The 21,263-nt window shown below is 44.8% G+C and overlaps 1 protein-coding gene and 1 long non-coding RNA gene across 4 annotated transcripts in view; one reads left to right on the top strand and one right to left on the bottom strand.

The window, feature by feature from the left end:
• The window catches only part of ST7L (suppression of tumorigenicity 7 like), a 1,501,068-nt gene that overhangs the window by 10,128 nt on the left and 1,469,677 nt on the right, over positions 1 to 21,263 (top strand). The gene's annotated exons all lie outside the window — the stretch shown is intronic.
• Positions 1 to 21,263, bottom strand: part of LOC144755490 (uncharacterized) — a 35,495-nt gene that overhangs the window by 6,535 nt on the left and 7,697 nt on the right. The window contains exon 2 of the long non-coding RNA XR_013594903.1: positions 6,025 to 6,092. This is a non-coding gene — a long non-coding RNA (uncharacterized LOC144755490). The remainder of the gene's footprint in view (positions 1 to 6,024; positions 6,093 to 21,263) is intronic.

The raw sequence follows: 21,263 nt of genomic DNA, 5'->3' as shown, positions 1-21,263 counted from the left end.
GCCTGGCAACACCCACAACAAACCCAAGATGGGGGGGAAATTCCCCTGCATGGACAAAGGGATCAAAGCCAAAAAGGGGTATAAGAGAAGGACCCCTGAACCAAGAATTCAGATCACTTCTGACAAGGAAACCTGAACCAAGGACAAGAAGCCTGCTGATCTAAGGACTGCCTACCCCTTCTGCCAGAGTGCTGTTTGTTGGGGGAATCCTGCATTGCTTCTTTATTTTTGCCAAGGAACCAGGAGAGAGGAACTGTGTGTGTACTCTCAATCTTTGCTAAGAAAATCTCCAAGGGCTGGAAGAGTGCCAGTCTCCTGTTGAAGTCACGGGGCCAAAGGACTTCGTCTGCTTAAAGTGCTGTTTGCTGGAACTTGTGAATCCAGCACCTCTGAAAGAATCCAGCAATCTCAACGCCGACTGACGCCGCCGAATCCAGCTCGACATCGTGAGTAACGGCTCCAGTGTCCCGCTTCCTCGACGCCGGGCCCGACCGACGCCAGCAACAACGCCAGTGAGTAGTGAGTTCGGCTCCAGCTCCAAGTGACCTCGTGTCGGCACCGCTGCTGATCGCATCGACTTCGAGCCCTCTCGACGCCGTGAGCGCTGCTCACTCTTGCAACATCGACATCGACGACGCCGTATCCTGCTTCATCTCGTGAGCGCTGCTCCCGCCTGACTTCGGTCGACGCCGCTGCAGATCGCCCCGACTCCGAGGCCCGATCGACGCCGAAGACGCGACGCCGGACATCTCGACGCCGCTGATCATCGAGTGCTTCACTTTTCCAAGGTACTGTGTTGTTGGGGTCTGTGCGACTCCGGGCTCGACGTAGCGCTCCTCGCGGTCGACGCCGAACCTTTGGATTAACTTTGCCTCGACGTCGTGTGACTCCCGTGTGGGTTACATTGTTGCCAAGAACTGTGTTTTAGAGAAGAGTTGCTTTTGATACTAAAGACTTTGTGCTAAGAAGAAACCGTGCTTGAATTATTATTTTTCCTTCCAAGAGTATTTATTAAGACTGTGGTATATTTTGTCGTTATTTGGTCTTGTGCTAAGCCTTATATAAAAATCCTTATTTTTATAATACTACTGTGTCGTGTCCATTTGTAGTGTATTCACTTTATTACTGTATGTGGTCATAAATGCTTAACGCACTGCCTCTGAGATAAGCCTGTCTGCTTTGCCAAGCTACCAAGGGGGTGAGCAGGGGTTATCTAAGTGTGTGATCCCCTTGCCCTGACTAGAAAAGGTGTGTCCCTATTTGTCAGAAGTGTATACCTCTGCCAACTAGAGACAGCCGCTTCTAACAGGGGTCCTGGTTGCAGGGTCGACGTCCCACAAATTCGTCTCCGGTCTGATCGAAGTCCAGTTGCCACTGGACTACCAGTCACCTGTTAACACGGTCAAAGGCCAATCCTTCCTGAAATGATAACTCTCTCTCTGAGGTTCCCAGCAACTCTCTGACAGCACTCCCGGGTTCAGAAAACATGGGCGCACCTCTGTGCGTCAGGCGTTTGCCCTCTGTGCTGCATGATGGCAGTTGCAGCCACTTGAAAACTTTGGGCTACCAATTTGCCCCAGCTGGCTTCTTCAGCTGTTGTGTCCCTGTGCTGTGAACACAGTCAGCTGCCCCTTGGAGTTCTCTTGACTTGACTAGGCTCTGGAAGTGACTTCACCGTAAGCAGGAAATGTCAGGCACAGTCCCTCTATTTGTTAGCCACCAGGTGCAGCAGGTGCAGCCTCTCTTTGCTGGTTCCCTCAGTGCAGTCCTTTTTCCCAGTCGATCGAGATCTGAGGTCTGAGTTCCAGGGCTGCCTATTTCATGCTCGGAAAGTGTCCTCAGGACATGATGCCGTTGGTAGCCAATGGGCTACCAGGTTTCCTCCCACCTAGTGACCAATTTCTGTGGAGTGTGGCATCTGGCGATCCCAGATGCATCATTCTGTCCACTCCCAAAACCTCTCTCTCGGTGTTCAGACCTGCCTAGCCCAACTCCCGAGTGTGGCTACCTCAGGGCTACACACACCTGGGGAAATGGGTTAGCAACTGGTTTTCCCTCTCTGCTCCCAGTGCCAGAATGTCTACTTCAACAATGGGGCAGCCCAACCCCCTGGTGTCCCACATCTGCCCCTCAAAGGTGGCTTCACCTTTGAAGCCTCCCTTTTGGGGCTAACACCTAAGTGGCTTCCTGCTGGAGTGAGATGACACCCCCCATGGCCTGCAATCCCTATATTATTCTCCTTCCTGACGGTCGTTCGGATGTCTCTCCAGAAGAGCAGAAAGCTGTCTCATGGAGCAGGCTTCATGTTTGCCTAGGAAGGCACAAACGTTTTTTAAGACAGCAAAGCGGCAACTTTGCTAAAGCTGCACACTGCAAAAAGTGACATTAATTTCGATTTGAGATACAAGTCGGGCTTAATGCAATGAGTTGTTTGATACCTTGAAGTGCCCACTTTGGTTGCATCGTTCAGGAGTTAGCACAGCTGAGGGATCAGCGTGTAACCGATCAATCGCCTATTTTACATGCCTTACTCTCAGGACATGTAAAGCACATGTTCTGCCTATGACATATTTTTCCCTTGTGCCTCTAGGGCTCGGTAGGCCTGCCAGAGGCATTACTTACACACATGTCCAGGGGAAGAGGTAGCTTTGCCATTGCTTTCAATGGCAAAGTTGGGATAGCAGTGCAGGGCACCGTGTATTAGGGACTTACAGGTAAGCTAGTCCTTTGCAGTTGAGTGCATCCAATTCAATATACCCTTCAGCGTCAGGGCACAGGCTTAGGGTTAGCAGTCCAAGTGTACTCTCAGAGTTGAGAAAAAAACGCATCATCAGTTGAAAAACCTAGGGGTAACCATACCAAAAATGCATTCCCCTACAATCCTCCTATTTAAAGACTTTCAGAGAGTGGACTACTGCCTGGAGAATGGCAGTCTGATTGGCAATATCTGTCTTGATTGAATGTCATCAAGATGGTAGTTTTTAGGAGTGAAATGTTTCGATTGGACAACTACACAGCATTTAGAATGTAAGGACGGAAAGGCCTTATATAGTACAACATTCGTTTGAGTCCCCAGAGGCATTTTCCAATAGGAGCTGACTTGGACAACTATAAGGCAGTCAGAAACCATACCCAAGCTTTCCAAGTGGTTCGCTAGTTTTGTCCGGTAAGGTGTAATATACAGTGGTGGGTCCTTTGCATGAATACTGGGATTAGAGACTGAGAGTTAATCGTGGTGCAGATCATGACTGTCTGAGATATCTCGCCAAAAATGAGCTAGCTGGCTAAGGCTTTTCTGATAAGGGCCAGAGGTAAGGAAGATGGAAGGGAGTTTGGAGTGGCAGAGCAACCAGAAGAAAAGTTTGATGTTCATTGACTTTGCATCGAAAAACTGCAACTGTCTCACAGTTTGTATTGAGGTCAAGAATAGTGAAGGAGAGGTTAGATTTAGAGTATGACTGTGTCCCTTTTCATAGTATTCTTGCATTCTCTTTATGTTAGAGCTCTAGGAACAGTCTCTGATTAAGAACTGGGTTCATATTCTATCAGGCTTTAGATTTTAACAAGGTGCTGATTTTGCCACCTATCCGTAAATCTGCATACTAGGCTCGAAGTGAGTGGGAATTGGAAGTTCCAGGGTTGGAATGTCCTGTATGTTTCTGCACACCTGCAAACTAACATGTTTAATTGTTTTAACCAGCTCATGTCCAATATTGTCCCAGATTGTAAAATGATGCAAATTTACACCTGACAAGGGCAGGAGTAAAGTTTTTCCAAGATTTGAAAATAGTTGAAAATAGGGGGTGTAGGGAAAATGATATTGCAATCGCTGCTGTTTCACATGAACATATGTATGCATGTATATTTGTTGATGTGTAAATGATATTCTTGAGTTTGCTAGGGGGTATTGTATCCAGACCGATCTTGCTTTCATGTTTATGCTTGTATTTACATATAACCAAAGGAACATCCTTGAAACCTTAAATTGTTACATTTTGTAAACATATGTTCATATTTGTATACTAGAACCAGTGAAGGTTTTGCATGAATTATTCAATCCGTCACAAACCGATGCTGTGCTACTGTAAGGTGGCAGCCTAAGGAGTTGTGTAGCAGGAGATGTGGACCCACTTATTGAGATGGCAAATTAAACGTGAAAACGTGCTGTCCTTGACCTTGTACTCGGCATCAGGCATTGAGAGTTCCACACCCATGTACCATCAGACATACAGTGGTCTTGGAGCCAGCCCATTGCTTAACATAGGTTGGCCCTCTTGTCACATATTTGCTATGTGCTTGATCAATAGTTTTCTTTCCCCTTCATGCACTTGTCTCTCCACTGGAGCATAGCCTCTTTAACATCCTTATTGATTGGATGACTTGTTTCTTTCCACAGTCCTCATGCAGTGAACGTCTTTTTCCATAAAGCATTAGTTGAGAGTGCATGTGTTCTTATTCTGTCTTCAAGTTTTGGCTGTCTTGTTTTCAGTGTTTACTTTTTTATTTAGAGTACAGTGGGCATTTCCCACTGTTTATTAACTTTCTGAAAATTAGTAGTTATCAGGGTTTATACGTTTTGTTGGTTTCAAAGATCTGCCAGAAGCAGTGATTTTTCATTGCCTCTCAAAATAGATTCATAGACCATATTTTTATTGTAGCAGCCCATCAATTGCAAGTAGTAGTTTTTTTTTTTTTTAATAAGCTTCCTCAAGGGTCACCGTGAATCACAAAACATCTTTGGTGACGTAAGGTGGAGAGAAGGAAAAGTATCAATTTTTCTATCTTCTCTTTTTGAGGGTAGAAGACAGGTAGGTGGAACAGCAAAACATGATTGGGCGAACATGCCTGGATTTGTATATCTGATCTTGTTGATTATAATTGGACACATGGAAGGGAACAGGCGCAGCTGGGAAAATGTACAGCTTTTGGTGCACACCTTCAGCGGGGCTAAATGCCGCTTTTGGTGCACGCCTTCAGGGGTGCTAATGACCAAAGGGCCCTAAACCGGCATGATTCATTACAGTAGCTAAACAGTCCGTAGCTTGTGCACTACCCTGCCCTTCAGCGAAAAACAACTTGGGACCACGAGAAAAACGTAATTTAAGTAATGGGTAAATAAAGGAAATACTGGAAAGATAGATATGACAATGTTGCCATCTAGTGGGGAAATTGGTGGTTTGCAGTTTAAACCGAGTAAAGAAGATTTCAGTCCGACCTTTTTGAAGTCGGCTTGAAACCAATCCTACTCATGTTTTGCTCTCCCATCAAATATCTGCTCACTGCGTTGCTCCCTCCTCCCCAGACCCCCAGGTCGGCTGTCCTCCCCCCCGACTTTTTTTTCCCCTCCATACGTCCAGGGCCGGTCCTAGAACTCCTGGGGCCCCGGGCGAAAGGGAAGATGTGAGGCCCCTCTAATTTGCATGTAACTTCCAGTCGCAGCCGGCATGACTCGCGTGTGGAGGGTCTCGCGGGAGTTCGGGAGGTGGGGAACAGGAAGCAGGCAGCCTCCCTCCCCTCTAATGGCATTGCAGCCTACATAGAGAAAGGCCAGAGTGTGCATGACTGGTTAGGTCGAACAGTCAGCGCCCTTAGCAGTTGGAAAGGCACTCCTCCCCTACCCTAACGCAGACCCACGCGCCCCCAACCAAACACTTATGCTTTCTCGCAGTGCTAGAAGTAGAAACATAAAACGGTCATTTTAGCATTTTGTGTTTCTGCTTTTGCGAGAAAGTAGTGGGGCGACACTCCTCCGCCCTAGTGGAGGTCCCGCCCTTGGTAACATCACAAGAAGTGACATCTCAGAAAGTGACATCGCAGGACTGTTGATCTTATATGGCATCACTGAAGAGACCTAACGTGGATATCAGTAACATGGACAAAAAGCTAAATATACAAATGAAATAAGTCCATATGTTTTAAAACTGTTAAATGGATTACATTTGTCTCATTAGATAGAAAAGATAGGTGCAGGTCTCATAAAGATGTATATTATTTACAGGTCTCATAAAGATGTATATTACTTACGTTAACTGATTGTTTCCAGATGAGTGCATGATACACTTTCCAGTTCTGCCTCATAAAGGGGAGAGATCCTGTTGAGGTAATGAGGGGCGGGATTATTCAAAATATAAAATTACACAAGAAAAAAACCTCTCACACCATGGATATAATTGCACATTTCAAAAGGCTCCCTTATCTTTCTGTGCCATTATTGTGCTACCTTAGGATGACATTAATACTTCGTAATTTGTTTTAACGTAAGTCCTCTCACCAGAATCCCACACTCCCATGCTAAGAAACGTAGGACAATCTTTTTTGAGTGTGTGCTCTTTACCCGCCAGAATTATGTTAAGTGCAAAAACACAACACATATAGTACAAAATTTCAAGACACCATTGCAAACAAATAAAGATTGCACATAAACGAAAAAAGACTTAGAACAACCTAGACCACTGCTAAATCGTACATTGACTTGAAGGTATGCTACAGATTCAAGGGGTCGTCAAATCAACGTTTTTGATTTGGTGGTAGAACTGTAGGAAGTAGAAGTGGCCAGCTTTAGCGCTGGTGGAGCCCTGTGCGACAATGTTGGTGCCCGCAATGACTTGCTCTGCCACGGATTCCATCACTACCACCCATTAACAGTGCCCCTCAAGTCTCCATAACTACACTCTCTCTCAGATGCATTTAATTTGCACCGTCACTGCTTTTAGTACTGTGCGCCATGCACACCCCTTAGCGCTGAAGCGCTAGGGTGTGTGCATGAGTGTAGCATAGGTTTTGTACAGAAGGGTACCCTTCTTGTGCAAAATACTATGCTGGGTACGATACAAAGCTTTTCTCACTTTGCATACACGTGCTGCGCAGTGTAGCGCGCATGCAAAGTCGTAAAAGCATGGAGAAATATAAGCATTTCTCTTGTTAGCGCCTCCTTTGAAGGGGCGTTAACTTTTGTCGCAAAACCATCTTCAAAAATCTTTGTAAATATGGTTTTGCGTCAAAGGGTATGTGTGGTTACATGGGAACGCCCATGTACCACTCCCTCGGCGCAAAGTAACGCAAAGCAGTGCTTTGCGTTGCTTTGCACTACTTGAAGGGTGCTTTCCAGCGCAAAACAAGTTTTCGCTGGAAAGAGCAAAAAAAAATTGCGCTGGTTAGCGTCACTCTTGTGATGCAAAACCAGCGCAAAAGGTTTGAAAATCTCCCCCTTCATGTTTTATCTCTCTCTCACTTCTACCCTCCATTCGCTGTTTCTGCCTCTCAAGCTTCCACCTCTCCCCTACATGCCTTGCTATTCACCACTCTTCTCTCCGGCCTCTTACCTTGCTTCACCTCTTGTGCCAGGACGCAATAGAGGCCCCTGCAGCACAGATGGGCCCACAACAATTCTGAGGGCCCCATCTCACCAGGGGGCTCCCATTCAGCCTAGGGCCAATGAATATCTGTGAGATGTGGGAGACTCTGGGGCCCATTATCACATTCTGCAGAACGGGGAGCCCATAATTTTGTGTTACACAACTGCTCTTGTGTTACTTTTCAGATGCGTAAAGCAATGAATGGTGACTGGCTTGAGGGGTTATATTGCTTGGGTGTATCTTGGAGGGTTCATTGCACTCCCCTTGGGGTGATAAGGATGAGTGTGGGATCACCCCCAATCCCTCCCCCTAACTGAATGTTAGCATCTCCACTAAACTTTTAAGGACCAAATTGCTCATTCTTCCTTCAATTCATGTCAATTACATGAAAATAAAAAACACCAAGCGCTTATAACTGGGGTTTATTATTTATGTTTAACTCCTTTTATGTTTGTTTTGTATGAACATGCTTGTTTGAGAAAAAAACCCAGTTGCAAAAAAGAGAAAAGAATAATAAGCCCTTTATCCATTTTCTGTCTTCTCCCTTCCATGGAAGAAACAGCGCCTTTTGTGATGCAAGATCACTCTGTGTTTTTGTGTTGTGAGCCCTGCAGGATGCTCTGCGTTTCATTCATGCAGGGGCAGGGCTCACTTCACACCTCACAGTTCAAATAGCTGCCTAACTGCTGTTATGGAGATGCAGTGATTAGGCTGATCACGGCCACAAACACAAACCCGCCTTGTCCACTCTGCAGCATCTGAAAGGATGGGGTGTCATATTGCTTTTTCATTCCATGGCGAGGTGAGGGGGGCCCCGCCGTTGGCCTCGCACACTATACCATGGCTGCAAACGCCAAGGGAGGCGGCTCCACCCCTGTCACTCTTACAATGGCACAGTTTCAAAAGGTTGATGGGCTCGGTAGGGGGCCCCATCACAGTTAGACAGCCGCGAGGCCCTGGGCAGCCGCCCACTCTGCCCATGCCTAGCGCCGGCCCTGCATACGTCCTCCATATCATGCTCCTCCTGCATTGCTCCAAGTCCACTTTGCTCTCTGCTTCTACCCCATGCTTATTTCTCTTCAAGTGCTCCCCACCAGCTCTCTGTTTTGGCGCAAATATTTTCAATTTTTAAAGTTATATATTTCTGGAGTGCATAGCAGGTACCATTTGCTGCCTTGCCGCTCTGTTATGCAATTAAAAAAAATGCTTGCAAGCAAGTAAAAATGCATTTTTTCAAATTTGCCTTGCCAGGTGTTGCCCACTAAATTGAGACGGTAAAAAAAAAGAAAAAGAATAAAAAAAGCACCTGCGTCAATCTGTAAGCGCATGCCTGGTGATGCATGCAGGAACAATCATGCATGTGTGCAAATATGGGAAGCCACAGCAGCGTATATGTGAATGTTTGCGTCATTGGGCCCTTTTTGGTTGTTTTTGGCTATGCTGTACATCAGCAACAAGCACTGGCAAAGCCAATAGGTGAAAAAGGTATGATTGACTTTAATAATACTTGGGTTTTTTTAATCCTAATTTATAATATGAAGCATCTTTATTTATTTAAAAAGTTTTGTATACCGCAAACATGACCCCTGGGTTTTCAGAGCACTTTACAACTGATCAGGAAAGAAGCATGTAGAGCAAACAACAAAGTGACCCCAAAAGATTCTGGGTGTGGTAACTGTAAACCAATAAATCAAAAACATAATCATAACATTCGAGTAATAAACAAGGGTGAAGACAAAGTGTCATATCGGGCCCAGATAGTAGAGTTTCCAGGGCATACATCTGTTCATCAATAGCACTTTAACTTCCTTTTTGAATGATGCCATTGGGTTCAGTCTGATATCAGAAGGATCTAAATTCTCAGGGCGATACCAGAGAAGGCTCGGTTGTAAGTTTTCTTTTTATATGATTTCTATGGTTTTAACAGTGTGGTGTTGATACTTCTAGAGGAACTGCAGCCACAAAAAAGCTCTAGTTTTCGTCCGAGGTAAATCGGGGTGTTGAAGTGTAGGGCTATATGCGTCATGGAGGATATTTTTAGATGCATTCTTGCTTCATACGGGAGCCAGTTTAGGGATTTTAGATCGGGAGTGATGTGGTTGTTTCTTTTAGATCCTATGATGACCCTTGCAGCAGAGTTAAGAGAGGCCCTTAGTGGAGCTATCTTACGTGTTTGCTGTTGTGTGCAGTGCATACAATGCTCCAGGCTTCTTTTTTTTAAGTCTGCTTAAGCACATTTTTTACAGGTGAAATGCAAGCGGATCCCTTCAAGGATTAAGGAGGAGACTGTTGAGAATCTGTTAACAGCATACAAAACAAGCATTTGCAATGCAATAGGGCTCGCATTAGTAAAGTTAGAGGTATTAGTATTGTAAATGACAAATTTTTTATTTATGTTTTTGTTTTGAAAATAGCTAAATTAATAACTTTGTGATTTACAATGCCAATAGTGTTAACTTTTGCAAACGTGACACCTATAGCATTTGTAATGCACTATGTGTTGTATTTACATGACTTAGATGTATTAATATTAAAAATAACAATGGGTTGTATTTTTTTCAATATTTAATACTTAAATAGAAGTTATTGTAATTTATAATGGCAATAGCTTAAACTTTTGCAAATAAATACAAGAACAGAAGTGAAATATTAAAAAATGTTTGTGACATTTGTAATAAAGTTTGAAACATTGAGAGAACATATTTGAATCAGTTGTTGTTGAATCGTTGCACAGATTGATGCTGTGGTGGCTCTGAGTGATGCTGTGGCGTTCAGGGATGCTCTGGTAGCGCAGAGTGATATTGTGGTGCCCCTGAGTGATGCTGTGGTGATGCGATGGATAGTGAGGGCGATAGATAGATAGATAGATAGAGGGAGGGCGAAAGATAGGTAGAGGGAGGGCGAAAGATAGATAGAGGGAGGGCGAAAGATAGATAGATAGAGGGAGGGCGAAAGATAGATAGAGGGAGGGCGAAAGATAGATAGAGGCAGGGCAAGAGGGCGAGGGATGGAGTGTGGGCGAGGGATGGAGTGTGGGCGAGGGATGGAGTGTGGGCGAGGGATGGAGTGTGGGCGAGGGATGGAGTGTGGGCGAGGGATTTCGTGTGGGCGAGGGATTTCGTGTGGGCGAGGGATGGAGTGTGGGGTGGGGGAGGAATGGAGTGTGGGGCGGGGAGGTATGGAGTGTGGGGCGGGGAGGTATGGAGTTTGTGGCGGGGGAGGTATGGAGTTTGGGGCAGGGGAGGTATGGAGTGTGGGGCGGGGGAGGAATGGAGTGTGGGGCGGGGGAGGAATGGAGTGTGGGGCGGGGGAGGAATGGAGTGTGGGGCGGGGGAGGAATGGAGTGTGGGGCGGGGGAGGTATGGAGTTTGGGGCGGGGGAGGTATGGAGTTTGGGGCGGGGGAGGTATGGAGTTTGGGGCGGGGGAGGTATGGAGTGTGGGGCGGGGGAGGGATGGAGTGTGGGGCGGGGAGGGATGGAGTGTGGGGCGGGGAGGGATGGAGTGTAGAGCGGGGATGGATGGATGGAGTGCGGGGATGGATTGATGGAGGGGGGATGGATGGATGGAGCGGTTGTGTGGAGTTGAGCGGTGGTGTGGAGTTGAGCGGTGGTGTGGAGTTGAGCGGTGGTGAGGAGTTGAGCGGTGGTGAGGAGTTGAGCGGTGGTGAGGAGTTGAGCGGTGGTGAGGAGTTGAGCGGTGGTGAGGAGTTGAGCGTTGGTGTGGAGTTGAGCGGTGGTGTGGAGCCATAAAAGCACTTCTTCTATAGCAATAGGCGCAGGCTAACTATTATTGTGCGTGACGTGTTACCACGAAGGTAACAAATTTGAAATGTGGCTCAGCGTCAGGGCTGGATTAGTATATCATTGCGTCATATTGGGTATACAAATAAGCAGTACGGCATTTATTTTCATAGTTTTATAATGCACTAGTAACGGCAAATGAACTGTGTGCACATTACACACGTGTTTTTTAATATGGTGTGATAACGGCAAATGAACTGCGTGCACATTACGCACATGTGTTTTTTAATATGGTGTGATAACGGCAAATGAACTGCGTGCACATTACGCACATGTGTTTTTTAATACCAGACGCATGCTGTGCTAGCAATTTAGCACAACATGCTCCTAACATATAGAGCAAAAGGGTTAAAGGCAACTTTATATACAAATGTTACTGAAGCACTAGTAAAGGGAAATAAATCACCAATATGGCGCTAGCTGGACGCGCCACGTTGACTGTCTCGATGTATTTAAAAAGAGCGAAAGCTGAAGGGTGAGGCAACTTTATAGTCAAAATGCTATTAACAATGCAAACTATAGGGCTCACCACAGAAAAGCTACATTTAAAATGCTAAGAAACGGATAACTAGTAGATTATTGCAGCATAATGGGCATACAAATAAGCATTACAGCATTAATTTTATGGTTGATAAGGTAGGCACAAGGAAGGCCCCGATTACAACTAAAGGTTTAAAAATCGCCTCGTTCCTAAGCGAAAGGGAGTGCCTAAATAGCAAAATACAATTTATCTGAGTTTCTGAAAACACTTTTACAAGATCTATAAATACCATGGGGCTTATTTACAAGCCCCTAGCGCTACTTCTGCGTCACTTTTAACATGGGAAAAGTGATGGAAAAGTGGCGCAAGGGGCTTGTAAATCTGCCCCCATGTTCCGTTTAGCGCACCTTAGATTTGTGATGTTTATGCAGTAAGATTATTCTCTGACAGCCTCTCTGCTGCCTCTTGAGACAGGTATGTACTAATTCAAATACCTAAAAGTAAAATGAATTAATTGACCTTATATGCAGGAGTGAGCCCAGAAGTTGCATGTGTCTAACAAATTGCCTAACTTATGCCTGAGATACCGATAGGGGAAGTTTGACTGACTGATTATTTGTTTTTTTTCTAATAGAATGTATGATGCGTTCTCCTCAAAAAGGGTTCCACAGTTCCCCTTCCAAACGCAGTAGCAGGTCGAAGAGTCATTTTTTAAAGAACATGAGCAAAGCGTAGCCCACAAACAGGGATCCCCGAAACTGGCTACCAAGCATGTAGTGCGTGTAAACTCTGTTTTAGTGGGTAGGGAGAATTGAAAGTGCAGCTTTCTATTGCCTACGGATCCATGACAGAAAATACAAGCCAGGATGCTGTTCACAAGTGGAGCGTGTTCTTCTGATAGTGGTGTCTGAAAAACCACTAAAGGGCTTCTGTGCCTGGATCTGAGGAAGTGTAGTTTAAAATAGTGCAGAAAGCTATTTCTGTGCCCGAGGACTCCTGTCGATAATGCTCCATCACCAGCAGGGGGTGCCTTTTCACCCGCAGTTACTGTGCCTTGATCTTGGTTTGAATGGTTTTATATGTTTGCTCTTTCAAGTGCTTGCTTGCAAGGCTAACGCCCTTTTAAATAACCACGCAAGCAGTATTAATCCCTGGCTGCTGCAAAGATCTGTAGACAGTCTGAAGGAAGAAAACAGGTTCCGATTGCGGCAGGGCCTACTTGGGATTTCATCATTCTAAAACAGATGAAATCTGGAGCAGTCTTTTTCTACACTAGACGTTCTTAAAGCTTTTGAAAAGTAGGTGACACTGGCTGACTTTAGGGTTTCCATGTTCAGCAGACTGACTGCTCAAGCGAACTTGAGAGGGCGCATTCATTATTGGGAGGATGCTCATGCGGCAGAAAGTGCACAGTCGGTGTGAGGAGGGTGCAAACTCTTCCTGAAGAGTGTACTCACTCTGGGACGATGCACGTGCTCTGTGGAGACGGCGCATACATACATTTGCTAGAGCCAGCCAGCTGTCTCGGAAGGTTGGCAGTGCGCGCAGTCTGGGCCGAGGGCACAGGGTTGGTGCCGGTTGGTTATGGGCTGTGGTGAAGATGAATGGATGTTGAAATACTAAACGTCCCTCCCCCGGTCTACTAGGCGTTTTCCCCCTCCGCTTGGACCACAGAGCACGCAAGTCCAGATTAGTGCTGCTTCTGTTATGTGGCTACATGAAAGTCGGGAGCAGTCGGACCCCACTGAAAAAGTATAGGTGGTGAGACCCGTACTAGGGGATGGCAAATGCGTTTGCGCCCTCTTTAAGCATCATGTGCAACGTGCTGCAATGGTCACGCATTTTGTTATTAATTGTAATATTCATAGAAACAATAATAAAAAACAAATATGGCATTATTAATAACCGCAGCGAAAATAAGTAAGTGTGTTGAAAGAAAATATAGTAGTCCAATGGCATGGCAACACTAACATCAAATCGCTAGATAAATACAGACGGTGACATTTTCCGTGGCTAAGATCTTAACCTTGAGGACACTGATTTAAGGCAATGTATTCTTTTTTTGTTAACTCTTTGTTGGCATGAGATTTCAACCAATAATTATCGTCCAACCCTGATACAATTCACCTTACACCATGGGGCAATTTATACCGAATCCGCAACGTATATTTAACTTGTTCAGAAAGCGAAAACATAATGATAGTAATGTTATTATAAAGCGCTTTGCCAGAGGGGTTCAAAGAGCTGTACATGGCAATGGGGGTAGAGTGAGCTCCAACTTCAAATGAAAATCCGCGTGCGCCTTTCTTACCGATTAGAAGCATTTCGGGAGCCTGATTAGTGGGTGAAATCCATTCTCGCCCCTCACTCGGCAGAGTAAGGAGAAACTCTCAGATCCAATTAATGAAAAGGAGCATGCAGCAAGTTCCTCTTTTCATAATAGCGCAGAGAAGCACTGTCAGCGCTTAGAGGCAGACGAGGCGCTACTCTACCCAGAGCACGCTCAGCCTTCTCATAGCTGCAGCTTATTTACATGCGATTATTGTCAGTGCTGTTAAAGGCAGGTCATCTACTGTAAATACCACTGGGAGAAAGATAATAACGTGCTGCACTGAGCCCAATGAGAAGGCAAACAATGTCACGGAAATAGAGCGACAGACGTGATGTAGGCAGAGAGTCCAGGCAGGCCCTACCACAGATCACTGGCACGTTATAGCTGATTAAGCAACATGTATATCTGTCTCCCCTGAGCCACCGCAAGAAAGTGCTGTTTGACGATACCACCGTAAAGCCCGACAGGCCAGTTAAAAGTACCGAATGTGGCCAGGGTAAAACCACAGCCTGGGATTTAAGTGGCTGAGCTAGGTTGTGAGCAATTAGACAACAAGCATTGAAAATGCAATAGGTCTCGCAATAGAAGAGTTTGACCTTTTTCGTTTTGCAAATGGATGAGTGGCGTTGCGTGGATGAGTGGCGTTGCGTGGATGAGTGGCGTTGCGTGGATGAGTGGCGTTGCGTGGATGAGTGGCGTGTGTGAGTGGCGTTGCGTGTGTGAGTGGCGTTGCGTGTGTGAGTGGCGTTACCTGATGGATTAGCTTTGCACTTTGTTTAGGGTCACATTTTTTGCACAACTCATGGCAAACATGTCAAGCAATGTTCTTTAACTTAGTGTGCTCTGACCTATCTGTGTATAAATTATTGGAACATATTTAAAAAAAAACATTAAATGTCGAGTGTGATATTTCCATTTACACACCGTGGATTCAGATGTAATATACAGGAAAAATGCTTCCGTCTAGTGGGAAGGCATCTTTTTCGTACATATATCTTTAAGAATATTGCCCATATCTATATCTGCATGTGACCAATAATAGTTTAACACTGAATTTTAGTTATCATTTTTTTTTGTAATTAATGGCATGTATTGAACATGTTTTTAATAACTGATGCCTTAGAGAAATGGTTATTAAAATTATACTTTAAGAATTGCGCAATAATTACGAGAAAACATCCTGTAATTTTCTTACTTCTTTTTTTCAAGGTACACATTTTGTTTGGGTACATTTTATTTTGAAAACCGTCTCCAATCGTGCATCCTTTGTTTTTCATGTAATCAAGAAACATTCTTGTCGAATTGTAAATGGTCACAATGGTTACATTTTGTAAACATGTAGACGTATTTATATTGGAACCACTGTACGTAAAGCGAACTGTTTTTACTGTACTTCTTGCCTAAGAGTAGTTCCTACTAAAGACTTTGGGCACCAAAAGTGACATATTGCGAGTACGCTGGGATTGGAGGTAGAAGCAACGGATAGGCAAGCGACCTGCTCCTTGAGATTAGTTGATCCGCGCTGTGCCTCGTCAAGAGGACCGCCGAGAACGGCAAAGAAAGCGCCTAAGAAGCCCAATCCGTTAGCTCTTGGTGTGATCCCCGATCTCAAAACAGAGTCAAAGCAGAGGCGCTAGAGCTGTTGCCGGGAGGCAGGCAGGCGAGCAAGTGGGCGGGTGGTAGCCGATAGGAGGAGCAGCCCACTTGTGGTGAGCATGAACTGTCGTGGACTGTGGCTACTAAAAGAGCAGAGCAGAGCTGAGCTGAAAATACATTTTGTAAACATGTAGACGTGTTGATATTTCCTACTAAAGACTTTGGGCACCAAAAGTGACATATTGCGAGTACGCTGGGATTGGAGGTAGAAGCAACGGATAGGCAAGCGACCTGCTCCTTGAAATTAGTTGATCCGCGCTGTGCCTCGTCAAGAGGACCGCCGAGAACGGCAAAGAAAGCGCCTAAGAAGCCCAATCCGTTAGCTCTTGGTGTGATCCCCGATCCCAAAACAGAGTCAAAGCAGAGGCGCTAGAGCTGTTGCCGGGAGGCAGGCGGGCGAGCAAGTGGGCGGGTGGTAGCCGATAGGAGGAGCAGCCCACTTGTGGTGAGCATGGACTGTGGCTACTAAAAGAGCAGAGCTGAGCTGACCGTGCAGAAGTGCAAGAAGTGTAAAAGAAGACCTGCCAACTTCATCAAACAAGTTTAAAAGGGAAGAGAGAGAAGGGGAGGGGGGAGGAGAAATGCGACACGGCGGGCAGGGGAGGGGGCGGAGCGGGTAAAAAAAAAAAATAAGACGGAGGGAAGGCTGAGAAGGGGAGGAGAAATGCGACACGGCGGGCAGGGGAGGGGGCGGAGCGGGGAGAGGTGCGACACGGCAGGCAGGGCAGGAGAGTATGAGGAGGAGGGGGGAGGAGAGCACAATTTATTGAAAAGTTGTTGAAATGCTATTACATTTTTCGATTGGAAAAAAGCTGTGGTGTGGGTGGTGTTACGCATTTGTTCCTTGCTGGTGGTTATTAAAGATGGGAAACGTGTTATTGCCTTCTTTACCGAAAGTGCGGAATGTACGGGTTCGACCTATATGAACGGTCAATGAATAAATAAGAAACATGCTGAATTCTTTCCAGGGATGGTACACAACCAGCCATTTCCAGGATGGGGAAACAGTTGGCGCCTACAAATGAAGATATACACATCACAATTACACTGTCTGTACACATTGTCAGAGAGCATGCACGTTTTGGTACAAGGAGACGCACTTACACTATCCACATGCCTGTGATGGTGAATGCCGGCAGCGTAATCGGCAGCACCACGCAGGCATTTTGGATCCGGGCATCCTAGAGGGATGCTTTGGCAAGGGAGGCCGGGGCCTCCAGGTGTGGCCCTGAGTGTAGCAGGCCAGCTTTGGTGCATCGGCAGCAAGTCCCCAGTGGAAACAAGCTTCTGTGTTCTGCGACACGGCGGGCAGGGGAGGGGGCGGAGCGGGGAGAGGGGAGAGGTGCGACACGGCAGGCAGGGGAGGAGAGTAGGACGACGAGGGGGGAGGAGAGTAGGGGAGGCACGGCCTAGCGGCCGTGCAATCAAGAAGTGAGGGGGCGGAGCTGGGGGAGGCTGTGAGAGAGAGAGTGGGCAAGGCAGGCGGCTGGGGGCATGTGCACGCGCTTTTAAGCTCAATGCGCATGCGCATTGAGCTTAAATTTCACGGGCACTGCAAGGAATCGCCACAATTCCTTGCAAGTTGGTTAAAGAGGGTTTAAGCCCCCATAGTCTCGCAAGCTCGATGCGCATGCGCATCGACAGGCGAGACCTAAAAAGGGAGATTGGAGAAAGAAAATAAAGCGGGGGGGAGGAGAAATGCGAGACCCGGCCGTGAAAGTGAAAGTACGGGGGAAGTTGCACGGCCGTGAAAGTGGCTCTCGAGGCAGGCTGGTTAGGAAGCAAATGGCAAGGGAGGGAGGCTGAGGCTTTGATGTGGGGAGTCACAAGTGAAGTGAATAATTAGGGGAGGAGAACTGGCAGGCTGATGGGCAGAAGGCTCAGGCAAGCTCGTGCACGAGGCGGCGTGCACTTCCCAAAATCCTCTGAACTAAGAAATGGTTTGACTGCATTATGGCTCGTTTCCTATTACTGCGTAATAGGAAAGGACGAGCCCTAAAAATGTAGGAATGTCTCCTTAATGTTCACAACTTAAAATAAGGTGGTGAGTTTTTCTGTTTAAAATGTCAAATCAAACAAGCTTTATTCGGTATGTAAGTATATAACCATGAAAGCATACTACATATATAAAAAATAAAAAGCAACCATCATAATTATTTCCGGAGAATACAAACGTGACAGATTTACACGAGAGCATATTTCATCATAAGTGTACGCGACGGTATCCTTAACATTTTCAAAACATTTACAAAAATAAATTATATAAAGCTTCACTAAACTCAATAAAATACATTCAGGTCTAAAAAATCAAGAAGTGACTGGACACTCTTAATAATAACATTGGATCGAAAATATGTAACAGACCAAATTGTGTGGAAAGTTCCCACTAGTCAAGTTAATAATTTAGCAATTCTAAGTGAGTAAGTTCCTTTCTCCGTTTAATTGCCATCGGGATAAAAAGGATCACTGCATTGCATATCAATGGGTTTTCCAATTTACTAACATGATAAAAGGCAGACTTATACAAATACAATTTATTTGATATAAAAAGGGGTCTTAAAATCGATTTTCTGATGTCCCTGTAAAAGTGACAGAAAAGTATAAAGTGCAAAGTGCTCTGAGGGCTTGAACCATCACATGGGCACTTAGGTAAATCTCGTCTCCACTTTCCCATCTCTGGGAATGCTACTTGAAAGTGGAATGTACCCAACCTTAATCGCGTCAGATAGAATCTATGCTGTACATTTCTTGTAAAAATGAGATATGGTTGTATGCCGAAGAGAAATGGTCCTTCGCATTATGATTTAATACCTGATTTTGTACTAAGTTCGGTTAACCTCTTAGTTTCTCTGCATATCAGGAATCTCCTCTTGAGCTCAATCTTACCATAAATCTGTATACTCACTGGGTCTTTAAAGTGGGTTACCATACTGCACTCAGCCATAAGGCTACAAATGTAATGCAGCCAAGGTATGTTCCTGTAGTGATCTAATGAGAGGCAATCTAGAATTATTTCTTTGGTGAAATGAGCATCTTCTTTAGTGAAGATTCAATGCCACAATACGAGGGCCGCTACACCAATCAAATCGCTTATATACGGTGTATCTAGCTCCTTATGGACTATATAGGTCGATTTCGAATTGGGCACAGATAAAACCTGTCTCAGGAATTTATTCTTGAAAAATTGTAATGGGGAAGTATCTGCCATACCCCATAATGCGCCTCCATAACATACCCCTGTAATGCATTTGCTCCTATATAGTTTTAATATTTCGCTTATGGGCTTATTCCCTATTTTCTCAGAAAATCTAAGAATCGCTTCACTGGATCTCAGGAACTTAAGTTTACAATGATTTACATGTTCAGCCCATGGACCCTTGCCATTAAAAATGAACCACATATACGAAAAAGTAGATGTTCTTTCAATTTTGATCCCCCCAAACATAGTGATTTCTATTTTTCGGGTTTTTTTGTTTTCCTGCATGTCAAAACCAATGTTTTACTCAAATTTATTTTTAAGTTCTTTTCAGTCATGTAGGTTGTAAAATTATCAATCAGGAGTTGGAGGCCGTTTGCAGTCCTGGATATGAAGACTGCATCATCTGTATATAATAAAACTGGGGTGACACGTTTACCAATAACAGGGGCATCAGCTAGCAAGCTCTTTAAAAGAGAATCAATACCATTAATATAAAGGGAAAATAATAGGGGAGCAAGCACACAGCCTTATCTAATTCCTCTGGTGACCCTAAAGTGTGTGGTGCATTCTCCTTTCTGGCCATAGCGTATTTTTGAAGTTAGCTGGGTGTATAACTGTGAGAGAAAGTGTGTTATGTCACCATGTGCGCCCATCTCTGCTAAGGTTTGCCACAGTTTGGTATGGTTTACCAGATCAAACGCACTGAACAAATCAACAAAGCAGAGATGGAGTGATCCATCTTTAGCCTGTGTGTATTTCCCTATGAGCAACTCTAAATTTACGCATTGCTCCACCATACCAATCCCCCTTCTGAATCCATTATGGGCGTCGGTTAAGATGGTTTTCTCTTCTAACCAGCATTCCAATCTGGCCCGAAGGACTCTACCCATTAGTTTAGAGGTGGCATCCAGAAGGGAGATTGGTCGGTAACATTTTGCACACCCTCTATAGCCTTTTTTAAAAATGGGGACGATAGCGCTTTCAGCCCAGGAAGATGGTAACACCCCATTAATGATAGCATTAAAAAAAGTATCTAAAATAGGGGTCCAGAATTCTTCATTGTGCTTAAAAACATCAATAGGAACACCATCCGGCCCTGCTGCTTTCCTGCTTGCACTACTTTTTAAAGCGATTTGTATCTCTTCTTTAGTGATTCTAGCTATCTTAGGGGTATTTGTTAAAAAAAGTTGTCCGGTTTCTTTAGGTTCCAACATGTATTGTGCGGGATTAAAAATATTTTCAAAATGGAGTAACCATTCAGCTGGCGTTACTACGGTATCGACCCTGGCTGAAGAAACGTCTTTAAACAAAGGCTGGTCGATAGTTTTCCAAAAAAGAATGGCATTTTTTGTCTCCACTGCTTGAACCAGGTCATCCCAAGCGTTCTCCCTTATTTCACTTTTTCTCTGCTTTAGAGCTAATGTATAGCTTTTCCGAAGGCAAGCAATTTTTCCTCCGTTCCTTGGTTTCCTTTTTAATTCTTCTCTCAGATCCCTGTTTAGGCTGGAACAGTGATAGTTAAACCATCATGGACAGTCATTATTAATTTTATTATTTTTAACTCTCAGTTCCTTAGAGATAGCATCCGAGATATTTTGTAAAGCTGAAACGATATCTGCATTACTGGATTGTTTATTCAAACGTTTTATTATATGATTTTTGTTCTCGTGCATTATTTTCTCCCAAAAGACCATAGGGTCAATTCCAGCCAATTTTAGCGAGATCCCATTTTCACCTGGGGTTTTAATATTGATTACGGGTGCTGTTGACTTTTTCCTGTAGAATAGTTTAGATTCTAATAATAACAAGACTGGGTGATGGTCACTTAGTAAACTAGGTGATATAAAACATTTTTTCGCCATGCTACTACAATTTCTAGATATTAAAAAGTGATCTATGCATGAGAGCGACCTTGCCCCCTCATAGGTATGTTTAATATGTGCCCCCTTATGGGGTCCTGGCTCCATAATTTCCAAATTAAATTTAAACACGGCGTGATTTATTGCTACGCCATATAAATTGTGGGCAAAGTGAGACATTTGGTCGCCGAGTACATCTTCTAGACCACATTTATCCCCTTCTGTGTCTCCGTATAATTCTGTATGAAAATCCCCTGCCCAGATTATGATGCTTCCTCCCCTCAGATCTTTAAAAAACTATGCAATTCTCCCTTCAATTGGGCAATAATCTCATGTCTTGTGTTAGTAAATATGTTGTTATAAAAATGAATAAGTACAATATTCTGCCTCCCATTGACAGTAAAGGCTAAGAGCTGAAAATACCATGAGTTTGTACCAGTCTTCTTTAGATCCAGGGGCGCTAATATGTAAATTAATACAGCCAAACCCCAACTCGCTCTGCCCGCCGAGGATGGTATTGCATTGGAATAGAAGGTTTGAAAGCCATCAATATAAAAAGGTTCTGTCGCCCACGTTACCT

This window comes from Lissotriton helveticus, chromosome 5_1 (assembly GCF_964261635.1).
Source record: "Lissotriton helveticus chromosome 5_1, aLisHel1.1, whole genome shotgun sequence".
NCBI classification, from domain to species: Eukaryota; Metazoa; Chordata; class Amphibia; order Caudata; family Salamandridae; genus Lissotriton; species Lissotriton helveticus.
The sequence above is the reverse complement of the archived record's forward strand: the minus strand, read 5'-3'. Positions and strand labels throughout refer to the sequence as shown.